Here is a 23,214-nt window from a genome sequence, read left to right on the forward strand (position 1 = left end):
TCTGTACTGCTGACTGTTGTCTACTTTGGGAAATTAGCTGTGGACTACAATAAATTGGCACAACTTCGTGCCACATTAGAGCCCTCATGCCCATATTTCTGCCTGGTATTGTGTCCCCCAGTGAAATCCAACAATGGCTACCTGCATTGCCCTCATGAAACAAGATCAAAGACCTTGACTATGAAGAACAGCACAGAGGACTCTAAACAGGAAGTGGAACCAGGATCACACAGATGTGTTTTGATTGGTGGAGACAAGGCTTTGACGTCTGTGTATAGTCATTATTGTGCTTGTCACTTTCCAAAATGGGTTGTTATGGTACAAGAGATGTGACCTTGACTCCCTTCAAACAGGAATCTGTTCCAAAGCAATGGAGATGCTTTTTTCAGTGGGTACAAACAAGGATTTCATCACAGAAAGACATGGCAGCATGAATTAAAACACGTTGTAGGTCCATGTAGAGTCAAAAACATCAAACCGGTGTGCAGCTGAGCATAGAGGGCCTGGGAAAAAAGTCAAAAGCTCTGTCACCACGAACCTCAACCTCATTTAAATACACACCATTCCACCAACTATTCCACCATAGACGGATATGAGAGAGTGAGACCCCCAATTTTGGGTCCTGAACCCCTTCATTTGGAACCTGGATCAGCCATGCAAGTTGTTCCACACAGGCATCGACCCAGACAGCCATGGGACTGTGGTCAACCAGGGGGCCTCGTCTGGATTCTGGCCAGGCGCCACTGCGGTAGCTGATCCCTCTACTATGTGACCAATCACATGATTTTATACTGCCTGATATTCCACTTTAACCAATGACGGGCTGTTTAAATGGCAGCTGCTTGGCTAAGTAGAGCCAGAAACTATTTATCAAAAGAAATGAACAGTCTTATTATTGAAGCTTATAGAGTGTCTGAAAGACAAAAAAGCAGATTATCCGATTTTTTTTTTTAAAGGTATTGCAGGACAGTGCAATTATACAGAATACCATTAGAGAAGATAGCCTATGTCTATAAGTCCAAGACATTGGATTGGTCCTGTTTTTGGGTACAAGTGTCTGCTAATGTAATGACCAACATATGTGACCAAACCATTTGAAGGCAGAAACATGTCTTCTGAAGTGGGCTTATTTCCAACAGTACTGACAGAAAAAGGGCATTATATTTCCCTCCCTAAACACATGACTAGATTCTGAAGAGATTATGTATCTCACAAATGCTTTGGGAAATGAAGAAGACCAGGGTTTGATGTTGAGGGCAAGAAACCCAATCTCTCACCAGTGTAGTGCGGAGGTATCGGATGCGTTGCTGCTAAAAGGAGCTGAGGACGTGAGGTATGATAGCTCGCTGGGCCACACTGGGGGATTCTGTGTATCCTCCCTGCAGCTGAAGGAAAAGCATCTTTTGTAAAGAGAGTGAGGGCCATTGTCCTCCTTTGGTGTTTATGTTTGTCTTAAATTTCACCTATTGCACAGCGCAGCCCCACCAAGCCACAGCATAGGCATTGTTCTGGGCCTGTGCAGGAATGGTAGCCTGCAGTCACCTTCTTTCTTGACTGTCACCATTGTCCCAGCACCAACCCCCAAACTTCTTTGTTTTTGCTCCCCTCCACAGACAGCTCAGATTGTTGCCTGATGTTGTTTCCTCTCATCCCATTGTTACGACGTCTCCTCTTATGTATGACTTTTCTCCTCCTTGTAGGTCGATGTGTGTGTCAGTTGGCTGAGTGGTTGGAGGGGATAGGAGCATGGGGTTGAGGGTTGGAGGGAGGTTAGGGTACATAGAGTGCATATGAAGTTTTATGGCTAACCACATGTGTTTTTGAATCTTGGAGCTTCCACATTCATTCCCAGGGTGAGTGTGTAGTGTGTAGGTAGGGTGGAGAGGGGGAAGTTGGGTACAAGAGAGAGAATTAAAGAACCAGGACTCACACATGTGGTTCTTGTTTGGGGTGCTGCATGCAGAGATGGTGGGTCTGGCTTCTCTTCGCTCCAACCTGCATCTACAATCTAAACAGCCTGCTGATTATTAAACAATATGGATGCTCTCATGCCCCCGCGATGTGAACCAGAAACAGATCAACAGAGTGGGATCACAATAAATCAGCCACACACATCTCTTTAGTTTCCAAACACAGTGCAAAAGGCAGGTTTTTACCTTCACACAATTCAAGGATACAGATTTTTAAAAAACAAATCTTTCAAACCAATTTTCCTCTGTGATATTCTTCAGTTCAGATATTCTAGATCAGGTTTATGGTTTTAACTGTGCAGGCGCATATAAGCATGATGCCTGCAGGCTCAGTGAAATCACTACAGTAGATAGTAAAGTTATACTGTGGACCATATGAATGCCAAACCACAGCACACTTTCAGTCTGTCAGATACAAGTAACACCCAAAAAACTCCAAAGCCCTCTGGGTAATGAGCTATTTTACATGTGCACACCCCCAAAAACACAATAAAGCCGAAGGCAACAGTTAATGTGGTAATCTTTGGTAAATGAACCATAAAAAGTGCATCATAAAGTATTTCATAATACTTCATTTTATGGGTTTATGGTCTCGGTATCATTTCGCAGGATGTTTTAAGGAGAACTTAGATAGTGGACAGTTGCTACGAATGATTTATTCCTCATGAACAATTGGCATAACCTTGAGATCCTTTCAGTCCAGGCAGAGCAGATCAGCCTAACATGCAATACTGTGAAATCTGTATAGGGAAAAAAGCAAGACGCAGCAGTAATTGGAGAAATTCAAATGTACCCTATAGTTAGTGGTAAATGATATTGTTATTTCCAGGAAGCTGTAAATTACAGTAAAGCACTATCAATTTACTCTGTAGGTTCCCATTTTATATGCTGTTACTATGTTCGACTTCAGTTGCATTTTTCATTAAGGATTTCATTTTTAATATTTGCTCTTGAACTATTACTTGAGGACATACTGAGCGTTTGTCCAGTGCTTTAGATTAGCTACAGGCTTGTTCGCACTACTGTAGTGGAAAATCAAGCAAACTAAAAAGCAATGAAGCGTGCAACAGGAAAAGAGCAACATATACAATAGAGACTTAAAAAGGACACTTGAACAACAGAGTTTAAACATTAGAGCTTATGTTCCAATCATTATTGGTGATGTCTCAAATATCCACTACTTAGTTACCAATTTGTCTATTTGAACAATTTGGATAAGTCATGGGAGGTGTCCTAAAAGTTACACCTATTCCAACCTCCTGTTCAAAGGAAAAAAAATAACACTGTCTTGAACTATTAAAACCATAAGAGCTAACTCGCCTCTATGGGATTAGACTACATCTGAAAAAGATCCCTGCTTGTAAGCTTTAAAAATGGAGGACAGTGAAAGCATTACTGCTTCAGCATGTGGACTTACACAATCCGGTGCCGGTTATTTGGTTTTCATCTTGTTACTGTTCTACGTCTTCCTGGACCTGCTTCCCCTACCCCCCCACCGAAGGTCATTTCTCCATCCTCAGCCTTTACCTTGGTGGTAAAAGAAAAGGAGGAAGGAGAGAAAGAGAGCCAGGGAGAGAGCTGTACTGTGAGCGGGGGTCCTCACTCCTACTGGTCTGCCTGGGAAAGGAATGGACCTGGCTTCACATCACACACTGCCTGCATAAGCATACGTGTGAGCATGCATGTGAATGCATTTGCTTGCAAGGGAGTGTGTATTCTTGTGCCTGACTGGAAGAGTGCACGAAAAAAGAATTGTTTCAAAGCTGAGAATTAGAAAGGATAACAGGGAACCTGTGAGAAGGCAGATAAAAATCAAGCAGACAGTGTGAGCCAAAAAAAAAAAAAAAAAAAAGCTGCATGATTGCGAGGAAGGAAATCATGATGAGTGTTGACTAAGGACGAAGGCTTCACAGGTGCAGAGGAGGAGAAGCAATAGGGGGTAATCAATTCAATTCCAGTGTGTACAAAAACATGACATACATGGGTGGACAAAACCTTTCAGGGTCAAAGAGGGCAGGGGGAGTCATCAGAGGTAGGAACGAGGGAGGAGAAGGCTGTGATCTAGATGAAAAGCAAAAAATGCCAAATGTGAAAAAAGCTGCAGTGCCTGCGCGTCCCTGGCTGGGCGTGGGTCAGTGCTGGAGTAAACAAACCCACAGCTTAGCAGCATGTTTGATCTGTTCAACTGCAAAACACTGAGTGGAAAAAAACAAAAACTGGACAGGGTTAGCTGCAGAGGAGTGTGTGTGTGTGTGTGTGTGTGTGTGTGTGTGTGTGTGTTGGGCAAACTCTGTCATCATTTATTTTAGGTTTTGATGAATCATGACACCTTCTAACAAAATGGGCTTCTAATTTAGACAAGGATATTATTCTGTTTCGTTGCCTTTTGTGTTAAAACAATTGCACTTCCTAGAATGACATCAATAAGACACTGTCCCAAAGTGGACATGACTGTCCCTATTTGTACAATCCATTACAGCTCAACCCTCCACTGTCAACATCTGTAAACATTTTGTCTTCCAGTGTAGTTTGATACCACATCATGTGATCTAGCCTGAATTATTAACCATGGTTTCATCCCTCACACAAACAGAGTTTCATTCAGGTTTTAAACCTCATTCAGACAGAAAGTGGCCCTGTGAGATTCATCCCTCCCAGTATAAGCAGGCCTGTGACTCCAATGCTACATAGCTCACTCACTAACCAGACAAAAGCACAGTTCATTCAAGAGATGACTTTGTATTCCCTACTCTCACATGGATAACTGCGATGTAGGCTGTAATTCCACTGCAGGGTAGTAACTGCTCCAGTAGACTTTTAGAAAATAAGGAGTGACAGTTTAAAAGTTGGTGTCTTCCACTTTGGACTCTGTCTTTCTGTTGTCATTACAAACTAACTTAACAAAGCTGAACTCTTCACACAGACTCATCTCAGCAGGCATTATCCACTGATCAGATCAGTTCAAATGTAATTGACTGATTGTGCTCTGGTTAGCACTGTTGCCTCACAGCAGGAAGGTTCCTGGTTTGAAACCCATCAGGCACCTCTCTGTGTGGAGTTTGCATGTTTTCTCCAGGTACTCCGGTTTCCTCCCACAGTCCAAAAACATGTATGTCAGGTTGATTGGTGACTCTAAATTGCCCATAGGAGTGAGTGTGAGTGTGTGAGGTTGTTTGTCTCTATGTGGCCCTGTGATGGACTGGTGACCTGTCCAGGGTGTACCCCTGCCTTTCACCCAAAGAGAGCTGGGATAGGCTCCAATAGATCCCTGTGACCCTGGTTAAGGAGTAAGTGGGTATAGATGATGGATGGATGAAATTTTTAGTCTGACGTGACTCTGCCATTTTTTCTCTTTAGCTTAAAATAATTACTTCTGCTGTGTCTTTGTCCTACCAACACATTCACATGGCTGATATCAGCCCTGACGGAGACTTTTTTAGTTCCTGACTGTAAAAACATGGAAGTTAAACAATAAACATAGAAACACAAAACCTTCAGCAAAGTCGTTGTTTTACAGGTCTGATGATTGCGACCTCGTATCAGTATGATGAACCACATGGTGAATGGAAGAATAATTTCTCATGATACTTTGGTATGCTGATCATTTTCACAATAACTTAAATGTGATATCCTCAAGATAAAAGCTGATGTGCAAAACCTGTCAAAGGCGCAAAGCTCCGTTTATCAGCCTGCTGACACTGAACATCAGAGACACGGCGTTACTTTGGTGGACCCCGGCTGCCTTTGAACACTCATTACTTGACTGAAAAAGGAGCACGTCAGGCGGAAGAATCTTAACGACACGCCTTTGCCTGTTTTTCCAGCCTTGAAGAAGTTAAAATTAGTCTTTTAAAAGCCAGAATTCAAAGCTAGGCGCATGAAAAGGGGGGCAGAATGAAATGTCGGCACTGCAGTGTTAAAAGGGAGATGGGAGATGAGAGATCCTAGTGTCTGACTTTGGTGTGACTTCAAAAGGCTGTGTTTAAAGCGGCAGGCCTTAATGCTGGCCTGATAGCAGAACTGTCATGTCTGTGTGACCTCCCACAGCTGGCCAGCCAGAGACACAGGACTCATGCCGCGTGTGTGTGTTTTTGTGACTTCTTGATGTGTGCATATGAGCTTGTTTGCTTTCTGTATGTTTGTGTCAGTACTCTTGTGGCTCTTGCTGTGTGTCTTGATGTGATTGTCTCCGTGCCCTTTAATGTTTGTGTTTTGATGTCAGTGCATGTGTTTGCCTGAGCCGTGACTTTGCGTGTGTGCACAGAGGTTGAAGATCTAAGCCGGGCTCTGCCCTCTCTCCCTATGCACAGGGGCCTTTTTTCATTCTTGTTAAGATTCAAATGCTGATAGGCTTTGAACTGCAGCTGGAGACTCTGGAGTCATTGCACCACTTTAGCTCAACTAGCTAAAGTTTCCCTTGTGTTACTTGTGCTGCCTACTACACTATCGCTGCTGCCATTAGAAAGCATCACACCAGCCGCAGTAACTGCACAGCAGCGGGCGAAGGCGCACGGCACCATTTAGAAAAGCAGGAATTTGCCTTTGATGTAGCAAAACAGACAACTGGTCTGAACATGATGTTGCTCAGCTCAACTTTTTTCCTTCAGAGAAAGCCTGTTGATCTGATGTTTGGATAGCAGGAAACCACTTCCAAAAAGCCTTATAGAAAGCTGCATTCATTTAAGTCTATGTTTTTTGTGTTGCTAGTGTCGGTTTGTCTGCTGGTCTGCTGCTTTGGTCCGGACTGAAATCTTTCAACAATTGTTTGATTGGCCATGAAATTTCATACGTCTACATTTCTAAGAGCGTGAATCCAAGCAGATTTCTACGACTGACCCTTCGCATCAACATTACGTTGACATTTTTGACTTTGAATGAAATGACAGCTGTTGGATGGATTGGAAGGAGGATCCATGGCCGAGGGAATCCCAGTCACTGTGGTGGTCTGTGACTGTGAGGCTGGCGTCTGTGGTTCGAACTGCATGTCTCCCTCCCTGAGAATGATTTATATCGACCATCCCCTGAATTTTCATTTAAGCCACCAGCAGGTCAAACCATCAATGTACTGGCATTGTCCCTGTCAATCAATTAGCATGCTGGTGTTAGCATTTAGCTGTAGACCTGTTAATAAGATCAGGAAATTAAGGAATTACCATCATGGATTCCTGACAGATGAATCTGTTTTGTGTGGTTTGTTTTGTTTTGTTTTGGAGCTGTTATCATCTTCCACAGGCTTGTTAGTTTATTTTTCTCTTTCTTTCTGTGCCTCATGTTCCTTTTGGTGTGTCTCTCCTTATCTTTTGGAGCTAGCAGGCGAGAAAAGTCAAGCAGTCTCTTCCTGCTCTTTAAAGTCCAACAGGCAGGATACTGCTGAGAGCTGCCTCTCTTCTCTTGCACTTGTTTGTTCTCATTTCATCTCTGGATCTTCTCTCAGGAGGGAGAGCTCAGACCAGCACAGATGTAGCACAAAAAAAACCCACTACATACACACCCACACCTTTATGTCCTTTGCACCTTTATGTACAGAGTGGAACCCATGCAGGAACCTTTCTTTTTTATATATGCCGACCTGCCACCTCCATACCATAGATTGTTGTTTTGGACTAAGCTGCTGAAGGGGGTGGGGGTGCTGCCCTCTCATCCCAGACCATCGCCCACAATTAGTCTCTTCCCTTTCTCTGAGATTCACAATGTCTGGGAAGTGTTTATTATTATAATGTAAGACTAAAAAATAGATTAGTAAAAATAGATTTGTGAATCTTTTATTTGATGTACGTACTGAAGTAGAATTGTATTTTTATTTTGTATATAAACTACATATAAAAATATCTAGATCTGCCACTGGGGGATGGATGTGTCCTCCCATTCATCATCCATCATCTATACCCACTTACTCCTTAACCAGGGTCACAGGGATCTGCTGGAGCCTATCCCAGCTCTCTTTGGGTAAAAGGCAGGGGTACACCCTGGACAGGTCACCAGTCCATCACAGGGCCACATAGAGTCAAACAACCACACACACTCACACTCACTCCTATGGGCAATTTAGAGTCACCAGTCAACCTGACATACATGTTTTTGGACTGTGGGAGGAAACCGGAGTACCTGGAGAAAACATGCAAACTCCACACAGAAAGGCCCCTACCGAGTTTCGAACCAGGAACCTTCTTGCTGTGAGGCAACAGTGCTAACCAGCAGCAGTTTATTTTGTGTGTGCAGGTATGTGAAGAACAAGTTCATGTGTGCGTCTGTAAGTTGCCAGGCAGAGACAATAGATTCAGCTGCTATTGTGCTGAATTTGCATGTAAGGCACTGACTGTTTGCTGCAGTTTGCTTTATCCCAGGAGGACTCTGAGATGACAGAGAACATCAAAGGCTAATAGACTGATCCGTTTCTTCTCTTCCTCTCATTCACATTCTACTTCCTGTTTGCCTGCAGCTGCTGCCATCAGGCCGATCCTGGCACTTGGTGATGTTTTACTTCTGTTTTCTCTGCTCCATTGTCTCGTCCTCTGGCTCAGGTTGGCATCATGTTGAAAATACAGAGGCTTTGTGCTGTGACGAAGATTTAATGTGCGGGTCACATGTTTGTCAGCCACACAGAAGGTAGGAGTCGCTTTTGTTCATCATTTCCTGGAGGTTGGTGCTGGGGTCAAGAGCAGATGAACTGATACTTTGTAGGCACCAAAACAAGCTGCAAGACTTTCATTGTGTTTTTCTTCTCCGTCGCCAGTTGTCTCACTGTTTCCCTTTGTGCTGGGCTGCCAGTCTGCCTCATGCGCATTGTGCGCAAAGAGTGGAGAGGCATGTGTTTGTTTTCGATGGCTGCGCCGCTTTAAAGACAAAAAGTAGGTTAGAGAATGAAATATGCGCACAGATCAGGCGGATCTCAACTTTTAGCAGAACTCCCCTGAAGGGCACTCAGGGGTCTCAGTTTAATTGAACATGCAGCACTTTCTTCCTCTTTGCGTCTGCTGGAAGAGGCTTTAATTGTGTGGCTCCAGTGAAGACATTAGCGGAGAGGACCGAGTCTTTCCATTTACTTTGGAAAGGAAAAGAGCGAATATGCACCGAAAATAAGGGGGAAAGATTCCAGTGGTGGTGCACGGTCCTTAAAGGAAGGCACTGTGTGTGTGTTGTGACATGTAGTTAAACTATATATTTATGTGTCCATGAGTTCGCCTGCATGTGTCTAGTTTCTCCCCTCCCTTCTCCCCGCTCTCCGTGTCGTTGGGATGAAAGTGATCAGGCATCCTGTGCCAGCACGGGGCCCGGCCCTCTGATTAAAAATGCTAATGTCTCCCGCCGGGTCTTTGATGCTAGACCCAGGCACACAAAGCCAGCCAAGATTACCAAGGGCCTGTTGTAATCCTTTATTCGGGGCCCGACGCTGGGAGACACCCAGCTGAGAGCCCTGACAGTCGCAATCAATCATGTCAGAGACGCGTCACACAGGTCTGCTGACCCCCTGCTACACACTCTGCTTTAATTAGCTGTCAGAGGAGATGCACACACACACACACACTTAGTCACCTACACACCTATCTATCTAGGGCCTATAGATATACAATTACTAGGAATGGCTTGTGATAGGTGTCTCAGGCTGTTTAATGTGTGACTTTAACTACCGTAATTATAACATTATAATAACATGCTGCTCAGTGCATGTGTTAACATTTAGACAATGTGCAACTTAGAGCAGACTGTGCCATGATCTAACAAGCTTCCCATCACTTTTTCTCTTCTCATACCAAAGCAGTGACACTTAAATGAGACCTGAGAGCGACAGAGACAGAGGGAGCAAACAAGCAGGAAGGATGGAAAGACACAACATGAGAGGAAGAGTGTGTGTGTGTGTGTACGTGTGTGTGTGTGTGCAGCTGGTATTACTGGAACTCTGCCTTCTTCAGTGTAAATCATTAAGTTTTATGGTGAGCACTTGGTGTAAGCTCAGTGAAAGGTTAAGGTGAGAGTCAGGTAAGTAGTGGTTAGGGTAAGTCTTCAGGAAATGAATGTAAGTCAATGTAATGTCCCCAGGAGAAACAGATAATGACATTTTTAATGGTTACCATGCCAACATCTAAAAAGTATTGAAGATAGTTATTGGTTTAAAAAAAGCAGCATTGGCTGTTGGGTGGTGCCAGGACATAAACTCTGTCACATGAAGGTTGGATACTCATTTATTTGAATGGGTGTGTCTGTCAGTATTACAAACCACTGTGGTGTGTTTTGGTGTCTAACAAGCTTTAAACACATAAATCCACTTCTCCAACTGGACTACCCAGATTATTTTTAATCACCTCACTGGTAACAGGAAGCAACACATGTTTGCCTACACTTCCCCTTGCTTTGGGCAAATGTCTGTTGACTACAGCCTTAGGGATACTGGGCTGAAATAAAAAAAAAAAAAACACGACAGATTATATAAATATAAAGTGAAAAACATTAAAGTTGTGTTGCTGTGTAGTCAGGCGTTTCTCTGGGGGACAGAGACATACTGGGGGAATTTGGACTCATTATTTACTGACCTCAGTATTTCTAAAATCCTGGATGTGAAATGCTCTGATAGTGTGAACAGAAATGCTGATATTCTATCAGCACAGTTTTGCACAGCACACAGTTTGAAAAGTGTTTGCACAGTTTTATTTAGTGTATGTACATACTTTAAGTGGATGATATTAGAATTCAGTGCAGGCGGGCTGATGTAGAGCTTCCCTCAGGAGCAGAGTTACTTTGCTCTTTGTAACAAACTTCAGAATCCGCTGCACACACAGTAGGCTCTACTCCAAACAATACCTGAGCATACCTTCTTTTCCTGCTGTCACGCTCTGCTTTTATTTAGTATATTCTTGGCTTCCCCAGCCCTGAGTGCTTGGCACAAAGCTTCTGTGTGGCCTCATCATCATCCACTGTACTCAAAAATAGAGTGTTGCTCTCACTTCAGAGCAGGGCAGACTCGTGTTTGCTCTGAGGCCTGACAGCGGAGCAGTGTGGTTGGAAGGTGGCTCAAAGGAGACAGTGCAGACCAAGTGTGTGTGTGCGCGCATCTGTGTGTGTGTTTTTCCAGCCTCATTCAGAGCAGGTGCCTGCTGGAATGAATGTGATTAGTTTGTGGGAGGGAGCACCGAGGCGATCGGTTTGACATGAAACAACCTGTTACTTCTCCTCTTCCCTCCTCCTCGTCCTCCTGCACCTTTTCTGGTGCCACACGTCAAGGGGAGGCAGGAATGCAGGAAAAGGGGAAACAACACCACAGAATGTCCTTCTCCCTGGAGCTATCTGGCAGGGTTTGGTTACAAACCTGAACACACACACAAATGTGCACAGACACACACACACACACACTCTTTGTAGTGAATCTACCCTTGTCTCACCTTTGCCCATTCCTGGTGGCTGAAATGTGAGAATACAATGAGGGCTTGGCTCAGGCTGGAGCTTGGCACAACCTCCGCCTTAAAAAAAAAACCCCTCAAAATTCTTAAGTTTTCAAGGAAGAGCGCATTCTACTCTGAGCTTTGTAAATTGTTGATAGAAATGAGATGGCTCAGCCAAGCAAACAGGAATGAGAGAGCAGTAGTTACTGAAAAAACAGGCACCTATATATATATATATATATGTATTTGTTTGTGTATGAAAAAGAGTGTTAGTCAGTCGGGTGGTCAGTCAAGCAGCCAGACAAATGGTCAGACTGTCAGTCAACCAGTCAGTCAGCCAGCCAAGCCAGCAAACCAGACACTCCCACTGGAAAGCACAGAGTAGACAAGTAAAACCAGAGAAAGCGTCCAATGGTGGCTCCAACTTTGAAATAGCAAAGGAAGCGACACTGTGTCACCCAACACTTTAATTACCTGTGTGTGTGCTGTGTGTGCCTACATTAAATGACTGTGTACTTGTGTGCGTGTTGGTGTGTCTGCAGCAGCGCCAGACCTGTTTGGCCAGATAGGATGACTGTCACCTCGCGTCTTCTCAAATTAGTCCCCCTCTCCTCCAACCACCACCTCCTCCTTCGGGCCAGCCCATACCAAGTTTCAGCAGCACACTTTTCAACACGTTTTGGTGTAGCTTACATCGAGATATTTGGCCCTCATTTTTCTCTGCAGGATTGTAAACATATCCTCTTTATCTTTTTAAAAGATCTTTTCTCCGTAAAGATCTTTTCTTTCCTTGCAACCTGTTTTCACGCTTTATCTGCATGCTCCAGAAGTATGTTCTCACATGTGAATTCACACATACAATTAGAATCATATTTTGTAAAGGATATTGTACTCACAGTGTGGAAGAGAAAGTTTCATATCACAATCTAGACAGGAACATATCAGAATCACATTCTCACATTATTAATCTCTAATGGGAAATTCAGGGTTTATATAAAGCATCAAGTTATAAAGTAAATAGAAATAAAGTACAATTCAAATTTTTCTTTATTCAATTAAATGTTTCACAACTGTGCTGTGGCAAAAACCGTTGGATGAGCAACAAAGAGAGTGCAGACAGATTGTCTTTTCAGAATATAGTTCTTGCAAGAAAGGAGCAAAACAGAATAAAACAATCAATCAGTGTTCCCCAGTTGCTCAGCTCCTATTAGGCTGAGGCCGCTACTTATACAAACATGCAAAGTAAATGCAAATAATCATCCACATAATCAAATAATTAAGTCTTTATTTCCCTATTGTTCTACAAAGTGATTCCCTAATAATAATAAGGCTATATTCTATTATATATATTATATATATATATATATATAATATATAATATATTATATATTCTCATGTGACGGTTAACTCTCCATCCTGGGCGTGTTCTCTTATACTTGTCTCTTTCTCACACCTAGTGTCCTAAGGAACCTTTCTCCCAGATACTCCTCACTAACATCCTTGAGAACACTGTGTCCCTTATTGTCAGACTATACTAGGTCAAGAAAAACATAAACATCAGATATGATTATGAAAAACACATGAGCCTTGGTGAACTCTATGAATCAACCTGTAAATGAAAACCTGTGAAACCTGAAAAACCAAGAATAGAGTAAGAAACAATAACAATCATAATCAGTAAGAATAATCAATCATTGAAACTCATTTTTCCATTACAACCATTGCTTAGTTTATTTGTCTAAATGATCCGATTTTTGTGTTTTGATTTCAGGATGTGGCCACGCTCCAATATTTTCCAGGCAAGTGGTCCAATATTAAAATATCTGGTATAAACCATCTCCAGACCTACACAACCTATGGCACATTTCTCTGCTTAACACTCTGCTCCATTGGTTTCACCTTTCTTCTTGCTTCATGCTAAGTCTTTACCAGGTTCACACATATGCAGACAGCTTGTTTGTAACTATAGTATCTCCAGAGCTCTAATTGTTCTCTGAAGGTTTCTCCAGCCATCCATCGCTGCCCTCCTGGCCCCTCACCTGCACAGGCTGACTCAAGGTGTTCACTTACCCTGCTCACTTTGCTCCCTTCCCACTGATATGCACAAACATACACCTGCAGCTAACAATAGAGGCCTTATTCAGAGTGGGTAGGCTGCTGGTCCAGCCGGGCCTCTATCAAGGACTGGGATCTGGACATGGCGGCTACCATGCGAAGACCACAGTGCCTCTGAGTTACTCATAAATACGTCAGTCAGAGCAGCACATGATGTTTTGCTTTTATCTGCGGCTTCAACAGCGAAAACATCAGCCAAAGAAAGGGCTGTTGCCCAAAGAGTGTCATAACTTTGTCATGTTAACCGGAGTAATGGTTTTTTCCAGCACACTCTGCTGAAGAGAAGGAAATACACTGGGTGAAAAAAGCTGAACTGAGCAGTTTATGATATAACCGTCTTCTGTCATTATGTTTTTGGATTCTAAAGCCAGATTTAACCACGTCTAAATCCTGTGTTTTCTCCCTTCCGGTGCTGCTCAGCCTCAGACATAACACAGCATCCCCATGGCCATGACATCACTGTCTAAATAACATGCTTGTTAGGAATCTCCCTTGATGTCTGTTGCTGCATAGAGGGATGAAAGTGAGTGAATGAAAGAGAGGGCAAAAGCCAGAAGACGAGTCTTCAAGAGCAGCCTTTGGCTTCAAAGACAAACCTCAGGCGCTGTGTCAGAGAACAGCTAATGACGTCACGGAAAGCACAGGACATTTAACCAAACCTCCTCGCTGCCCCTCAGCATTTCTCAGAGCACAAAGATGAGAGGAAAAACAAAGATGTACAGAGGATTGAGGTCTAATGAGAAAAGAGAGAAAAAGAGAGATCCAGAGACCATGAGAGTTCATGGGGGTCAGTGTGTGCACACATCAGGGTGCAGGCAGGAGCTGAGCTACTGGGAGTGTTTCTGTTTTTGGGTTAGGAGGGAAAGATAAATAAGTCGGGATGGTGGCACGACAGGAGGCAAGGCGAAAATGGGAATGTTGAGATTCCAAAAGGAATCTCTCTCTCGCGCAAACACATACACACGGCTTCAGATGGAACCAAGTGGTAAACAAACTTGTGTGTGTGTGGATTTGTGTGTTTTGTAACCATGGAACATGAGTTTTAGAAGTTTGTTATGGATTTGTTTTCAAAATGACAGGCTTTCACAACAACTCCCTTCCACTGCTGCGTGCCAGCAGGAGCGTATGTTTTACATCATGACTATGTCTGCTGCCTTGGAGTAAAAAAATATACTTACAGCAAAAGATCTGGCCATTCTGTATATCTGACTCAGTAGCCATTCATTCACAGAAAGCCCTGGTTGTATCTTATTAAAGTAAAATCAACCATTCTCTCTAATTCATAGAAGCCTTTGTTATTCCAAGGCTTACATGCAGTTGAACTGTTTATTGCATGGGAGGCAATGAACTAAGTAATTTCTATGAGAACTAGTACCTGCAGAAACCTTTTTGCTTGAGCTCGGAGCCAGAGACTAAAGAGAAGATATTGGCACCACACAATGGAGGTAAAAATCCAAAGTATCCCAAACAAACTTCATCACTCCCCTGCCGGGCTTGTCCTCGCCTCTGATCTCTCTCCTCTTTCATCCTTCTCTGGTAAGGCCCCTTCTTCCTCTCTCTACATTGTCCCCATTCTCACTCCTTTTCGTCTCCAGGCAACAAGGCAATGGAGGTCTGAGCAGAGCGAGAGAGACGGAGACCGGCAGACAGAGAGATAGTGAGCTGCTCTTGAAACTTTGGAGACAGCTATGCCAGGAATGCAGGTGCCTGCTGTGAAGACAACAAAGTGAGGAGGACCTCCGTAGGAGCGCAGCGTGGGCAAGCAGCACGTCTGTGTGAGGGAACCCAGCCCACATTTCAACTCTGCTCGCCTGCTTCTCATGCAAAGCAGTTGTTCAAAGTTGACTTTCAAAGGTATGCTTGTCAGTGTGTGGGGCTCCTCTAGATACTACGTGACAGCAGGTCTGAAATTCCTGAGAAAAAAATGACATTTGTCCTGATTATCCAGATGATTATCCAGCTTGATAAAGCCCACCTGAAATATTTACAATGTAAATTCATACAGTAAGATAAGCACATTTACTGCAGAAAACATACTGCATGTAACTGAAACTGTAAATGACATGACCTTGCCTGACATAGTTGAGGGATATTCTTCTGACAAGTGTTGTCTTGGGTGGCAAAGAAAAAGTAAAAACAGATTTTACCACATAAAGAAGAGAAAATGAAAAAGTCATTTTCTTGTTCTGTTTCTTTCAGTACCTCTGTCTTTTTAGACTTTCTGTCTCAGCTGTCTGCATTTGCCTTCATCTATCTCTTCTCTCTGTCTCATCCTTTCCCAGCCATCTGTTTAATTCAACCAAAATAGAAAAGCCACATCACAGAGAGAAAAGACGGGTTTGAAAAGGACAGAAGAGAAGAGGAGTTTAAAACAAAGTGTAGGAGAGAGTGTGGTTGATGTGGCTGAGTAAATGGACACAGATGAGAGGAATACTTTAGACAGATATAAAAAACATTATTTAGTGGTGTTGTGTTTGGACGTGTGCACACATGGACGTGTGTGTCTGTGCTGGTGCACGGAAAGGTGTGGCCCATGCGTCAGTTCTGTGGAGAAACATGGCAGTATACAGAAACATGCATGTAAGCATTTCTGTTCCTGCACCTTTCTGGTTGTGTCGGCGTCAGAATAGTGCACGAACGTGTGCATTTGTGTGAGTGATTGTGTATGTTTGCAGCTGCCCATCTGCCTGGCGGAGTGCCAGGGCCCTGCAGCCCTCACAGCTGACGTCTGATGTGATTTAATGGTGCAGGTCAAAGGTCAAGAGCCCCTAGTCTCCATCTGCGCCTGAAGAAAAGGCCATCAGGAAGGGATTAGGCTGGAGTCAATGGTCCTGGTGACAGGTCTGCCACTGGTTCACTTCACACACACACACACACACACACACACACACATTATTCTAGGCATTAGATTTAGTACTAGTGTTCAGTATTATAATTAGTATGGAAGATACTGTAGAATCCCAATTGTTTTCACTGTAAACATTATTAGACTTTGTCTCAGAAATACTTAAAAAATCTCACTCTGATAGAATCTAATTATTTTAAGCTTATTTTGAAATCTATTTATTTTAGCATTTAAAACAACTCCTCAACTAGTGTGTCAAATTCAGTTGTGGCTAGCCGGCAGTGCATGCTAGCAGATAGAAGTAGTGCTAGTTTGGCTGCCCTCATCAGCCACTTGACCCTCATCTTGGTTTTCATGTAGTCTGTCGAGAGTCTCCTGGAGCCTGTGATGAATGGTTGGGTTGGAATTTTACCATACAGCTTTGTTTGCTGTTTCAAATAAATGTGACTAGGTTGGAGGCTTGTTTAAAACCTGAATGATTATTTGACCACTTGATGCCCTCAGCATTTACTTTGGTGAATACAACCACCAATAGAAACAATGGCCGGAACCACAGAAAGAAACCCCACACTCCAATAAAACATAGTTTTGTTTAATGTTAGTTTTGTATGAGTATTGCATGAATATTTTTGGTTCTGTTTTAACATTAGCAAGCTGTAAACCATATTTCCCAGTTGTCCTTAGCTCCTAAGAATACAAAAGTAAATTCTCTTAACTTGTACCGAGCTCATTTAATATCCATAGACAGCAGTGGAAACCTGAGGAAAGTGCTGTTTATGAGAAAATGTTTTGACAGACAGGCCTGCAATGGCTGAAGAGAAGTGTGTTTGATGAAACATGGCAGGAGCCAAATCCCAGGCAGCTCCCTTATTGAACCTACTGAAGGAGGACTGTGTGGTGGAAAAGTTCCCTAAAGTGGCTCAGAAGAAGAGTCCGCTTTTCAGCAGGTGAAGGGAAAACTGGTGAGCTGGGGGAATAATGTTTATGTATTAGATTTCAAACGTTTCCCTCCTGTGAGGGAATCCAGATGTAAAGAATGTACGTCTGCCGCAAAGATCTGACACATTTCTTTTTCTTTTCTGCGTTTTTTTTTTTTTTTTTTATTAATTCCTTCGTCTTCTTGGTGTCGTGATGGAGTGACAGAATTTGGCGCTCCATCATCTCTACACACAGATGATGTTTGAGCTAAATATGCATACAGGTCGCTACCGAATGTGGTGCTTGGCATTCTTTTAAAAATTATCATGTGGGCAAGGTGTGTTTTCTCACAGCTACAGACACCTTTAAGTTTGTGTGGTGGAATATTAAAAAATACCTACCATTAAAGGCAATATCAGTTAAAGGCGCTCCCTATAGACAAACCAATTTCTGGGCTATTTAAGTGCTTTTCAAGAAAATCTTATGATGATGACAGAACTTTAAACTTCAAACAGACCTTATCCAGCACTAGTTAGTTTTTCCTCACTTCTCTTATCTTCTTATGTGCGTTGTCTGCACAGTGACTTTCTATATATTCTTACTTTCTTTGTCAGCATATATAAACAAACCCAGGGCCTTCTCAAATGCACACCTCCCTGCTTCCCAAAGTTTGATAAAGTCCTCTTTCGTTCTCCCACTGTTCAGAGGAGAAAGCGAGTTCTTTGAGCCAGCTATCAGAAAATCCGGGGGAAATTACGCTGAGCGCAGCAGCCGTACAGCAAAGGGTGATTACAAATTCAAATGGATGCTTTTGCATCAATGAAAGGCTTTGAAGACCTCTTAATGAGCAGATAGCTGGAGTTAAACATTTGTGGAAGTGCCATCTTCGAAAGAGAAAACTAGGAGAGAGAGCGAAGAAAAAAAGGAGAGGAAAAGAGGAAGAGAGGAAGGGTTTTTGATCCTGGCAGATATCTGCAGGGCAGTGCTGAGCAACTGTCTGTCTCAGACCAATGGTTGTCTTCTGAGAGCTCGTTGTTCAAGACTCTGTTTGGATCCAGGTTAGATAGGGCTTTCTGAACAAACTTGCACCAGGACAGCATCCCTGCTGCGGCGTACTGATCAATGTCTGTCAGATTTGAAAGAGCAGCATATGTGATGAAAGCTGGATTGAGATACAAAGACAGACAATGAAAGAACAAGAGGGCTGCAGAAAACCAAATGTACGGTAGAATCAAGGATTGAGGAAGAAATAAGAGGAGGAGACAGGGAGAGAGCAGCTGATAATAGGCAATGAAACAGAAGGTGCAGAAAAGGAGTTGAAGCTAAATAAACTGAGGTGCCTTCTCAAAGAAAGGAGGATCAAAAAATAAAGGAGGGAAACAATGAAAGAGTGACATGAAAACAGAGGGATGAATGAGAGGAAAGCAAAGGATAAACAAACATAGGGAAGGAGAGGGAGAAGAGTGTTGTTCCTCTATCTCAGCAAAGCAGCAGGAGTCTACTGGAGCTTTGAACTTGGCCCCCATTAGAGGCCTGATGATAGTTTAAAGTGAACGGTTGAGACGAGCCTGAGCATTTTAGATGTTAATTTGTTTTTGTTGTGTGTGTGTGTGTGTGTGCGTGTGTGTGTGTGTGTGTGTGTGTATGCAAGTCTTTTCTCATCCTTTTCAGGGCCTCCAAGTCATTCATAGTCACACCCAATTTAACACTGCACGATAAAATGCTTCCTTTAGCTTTGTTTTCTGCTCCTTCTATTTGTCTCAGTTTTTTCTTACACTTTTGTTTCGAGAAGGAAGAAAAGGCTCCATCGATGTTACTGCACAATGCTGATCTATGGGAAGAATCAGTGGAGATGTTATCTCCATATGGTGCTGTCATGATTTGAGAGGTTTTGATCTTTACTGCTTGTTTTCTCAGCACTGTTGGAGAGGGACATCTTTCATGCCTCAAAACTAGTCTGGGCTGACTGCATCTTTAACACACAGACCAACAGTACATCCACATTATATTACCCATTATCTGCTGATAATTTCTAATGTGACGCTCTGTGAAGCTTTTAAATTTGAAGACGACCATGATATGAAAATGCTTTGTGAACGATGACTCTTTGCCCATGATGCTGGATTAACAATGCTTGTCAGTGGTGTGCTTCCTCAACCACCATGTGGGGGACTTAACATTCAAATGGCTGTAATCACATGACACCAAATGAAGTATTTTTTGGGGGGAGGGTGGCTGAGATGGAACCAAACCAGAGGAGGTCAGCTGACTTATTTTATGGCCTGTTTGACCTCTGACTTCTGGCAGTATCTCCCATCAGGTCTGTGGCAGTTGCTCAGATCTAAGAGCCAGTCTGGCACCATCACCAACTCCAGGTTGACTCCCAGCCTTTGTCCCCAAGGTTCCCCAGCCAGGGTCACAGGTTCTGAGGTATATGGCTGACAAAGAGTGTTTTGGGGGGGGGGGGGTCGTTGGGGTCTGGTTGTGTGTCTGGATGGGTTTGGTGTGTAAACACTGAGCGTCTCTGACACATGAAAGGGATCTGTCTGGGGGTTGCCGGCCCATCATCTATATGTCAACTCCCCCACCCAAACGCACACACACGCATACACTGACACCAGATTTATGTATTTATGCATTGCGGCGGCACAGCTCAAAGGGATAAGGGGGAGAGTAGAAAGGGAGCAAGTCTTCAGACAGAGACTGATGGGGTGCTAGGGGGTCTGGTAGGTGGCCTGTAGGTGGCAGGAGGGAGAGGAGGGTAATGGGTGAGAGACATCTGGAGAGCGACAATGCAGATTCATGTTACTGCTTTAATTTAGATAGAAATTCTAGTCGTTAGGGTCTTAGAGACCTAAAGAGAAAGAGAGAGAGAGAGTGTGTGTGTGTGTGTGTGTATGTGTGTGTGTGTGTGATAAAACAGCACCTTGCAGTACCCAAAGCTCAGCACTAGAGGGTAGAGAAATGTGGCTTCATGAAGGACCCAAAATATAGATTTGAAATTTGACCTCTAGTAAAGAGTTTTTATTATTCATTTTTGTTTTTCTGCATCACATCAAGAAATTAAAGCAATAACAGCAGTGTCTTAAGAGAAACACACACGAAAAAAAAATCCCTTGACTCTGTATCAGCAAGTCCAGTCCTAAAGTGATGATGGTAATATTTTGTCTATTTTGAGCCGTTGTTTGCAAAGTACTTACTGAGGAGTCAATATTAACTCCTATTTTTCTGAATGTATTCAGAATAAGTTTTACTGTCATTAGGTGTTGAACTCTCATTTAAATCATTGTAAATAATCTTAAAATGATTTTGGGAAATAAATCCCAACCAAATTTATTCAAATCAAGGTGATCTTGTGACACTCTGGTTAAAGCTTTTACTAGAGCTTCTAAGAATAATATATTATGTTTGCTCAAAACAACCGATTTCATTATGAAAATGCACACATGAATTATTTCAGCCCTCAGAACAGTCTTTCACTCTTCTTGACTGGCAAACAGCTAAGCCTTCAAGAGTAGAGAGAGAAGGAGAGAAAGGGAAAGAAATAAAAGGGGATGTCTGGGTAACTTCAATAGCCTCTCTGTGTCCATCTAATATGGAGGGCTAGCATGCTGGGATTTGGCCCTTTCCATTCAGACAGACCCCAAACTCATAAAGACCTCTTCTATAGCCCCCAACCTGAAACCCACCCACCAAAGCTCTTGCTGGTGTAGGCCTCTTCCATGGGAACTTACAATCTGCAACGTAATCCCACTTTGGCCCCTGGAGAAGCCTTTCCAAACAAACCATGTGAGTTATAATACCCAGGGCTTCACAAGTGGCTCCTGGCTAGGCCTGAGCTCCACCACCAACAACAACTTGGCCCTCCTTCATCTTTTTTCTCATTCTCTCACTTTTCTTCTTTCCATGGATAGATGACAAAAGAAATGGATCTCCTTCTAATTGCTTCGAAGATTGAAAAGCTAAGAGGGGCGGTGAGCAGCTACAGGGGAAACGAGACGGAGGCTCTGGAGGCAGCGGGAGACTGTCAGTCTGCCTTTGCCCGCCCTGGGTGTGCGGTAGCTGGGATAAAGGAGCTGGCAGGACAGCCTCTGTGCAGAGCTGGACTGAGTGGATCAGAGTGTAGACAGGAGACTCCCAGGGCCCAGCTTTACAACTCTGGCCAAACTGAGGACTATGAGAATGTGGAGGAGCTGAAGCAACTCTGCTGGAGTCTCCCTTCACACATGGGAATGGACGTCTGGTCTTCACAAGTGGGTTTCAGAAACCATAGGTTGCTGAGAACAGTGTGTCCAAGCCAAGAAGGACTATCTGACAGCAACAGGGCATGGACATGGTGTATTGGTTGCCATCCAAACATTGCCCTGTATGAAAAGTCCAGCCACTGCTGATCAGTGTGGTGTCGATGATGAAGTGTGTGAACACACAGCTGGGGTGGTCCTTGACCTTTGGCTCTGTTGCTATGACATGCAGAGTTGCTAATAACATGCACTGGCACACAGACACACCTGGGCCTCTACAAAAAGCATTATCATCATTCCACACCTGTTTCTCTGGTTCTGCCAACACCCAGCAGCAGCTCCATAGCTTGGCACAGCAGATTTGCTCAGTTGTCTTGGTGCGAATGGAGCAAAAAGGACAAAAAGTTGATTTGGCCATTATGAAAATTTATTGCTTCAGCATTAGCCAAAAACCAGATCATAAAGACACCAGTCTACAAATCATACTAATCAAATAAAACCAGAATTAGAGGAAAAAATAACATAATTGTGTTGTGGTCAGAGGACTGAACACATGATGTTTAAGTTCAAAGATTGAGTACAAAAGCCCCCACCCATCTGGATGGGTAGTGACATGGGATCCAAAGGATTTTGGCCTTACTAGCTTCAGAAAGTTCCCTCAGTCTCCCCTCCATGACCTCCTTTCATCCCTCCATCCCTTCGCCTTTCTTCTTTTTAATACAAATCAGCCACTCAATGCCATGCACATGTTACAGTGTTATTTGAACTCTGGCAGAGAACTTCAAACAGCTTTCAAAGTGAACAAGTTTTTTTCCTCTCTTGCTCGCTATCTCTTTCTCTTTTTGAAAGAACACAGCCGTGCTTCCAAGTACACCTGATCAGAAGGTCGAGAGATGGGGATGATGATATGCAAATGAGGCTTTGTTATCAGCTCTGACATTCGTTATAAAGCTGAACGGAGGAGAAGTAACATGAAAGGTGGCAACCCACCACCCTCTACCCTTTTTAGCATAACCTCCCTGCTCAAACACACTGACACTTCCTTTTTTTAATATATGTTCATTTAGATATAAAGGTTATGTAGAACAAAGAAGGTCCTGTGAGGTAAAGACAAAATGCCTTGTACACCTGTGTATTTTTACACAGTGAAGACTATTGATTGGTCAGCTGCCCCAGATGTGTGTGCACATGTGTATGTGTGAACGTGCAGCAGAGCATCAATGCACATGAGGGATGAATCTGGACCTCGACTGTGTTCTGATGAGGTTGTCGTCTATTATGCTGTTTAGGCAGAACTGAGGACTTTGCAATTACCAAAGTCTTTCATGTCTCACCCCTGCTGTGACAGGATAAGGATGAGGACACACAAATAGACACACACACATACACAACGCAATTTGGTCTTTCTCCTTTCAAAGACACACTGAACCATACATATGGCCCCCCCCCCTTCCTCTCCCCTCTGTTCAATCTGCATATGGTTCAGTTCAAAGTGAGGTGGCGGTCTGTGCTACTTTTCCAGCTATTAGCTTCACCCACCATCCACACAGTGGTCTAGTGAGGAGTGGGTTTTATGAACTTCATAAAAGGATGGTTATTAGAGCGTCTGTGGAGATGGCCTTTGAGTTTCACAGCAGGGCCCCTGAGCGCTTTGATGTGAATCATACTGTTAAATAACTTTTTTAAGGTGGAGGGAGCTACTGAAACCTTACAAAAGGACAAACCCCTGTTATAGAAACGATAATCGAGCC

The sequence above is a fragment of the Mastacembelus armatus genome, chromosome 8 (genome assembly GCF_900324485.2).
Source record: "Mastacembelus armatus chromosome 8, fMasArm1.2, whole genome shotgun sequence".
Classification (NCBI taxonomy): domain Eukaryota; kingdom Metazoa; phylum Chordata; class Actinopteri; order Synbranchiformes; family Mastacembelidae; genus Mastacembelus; species Mastacembelus armatus.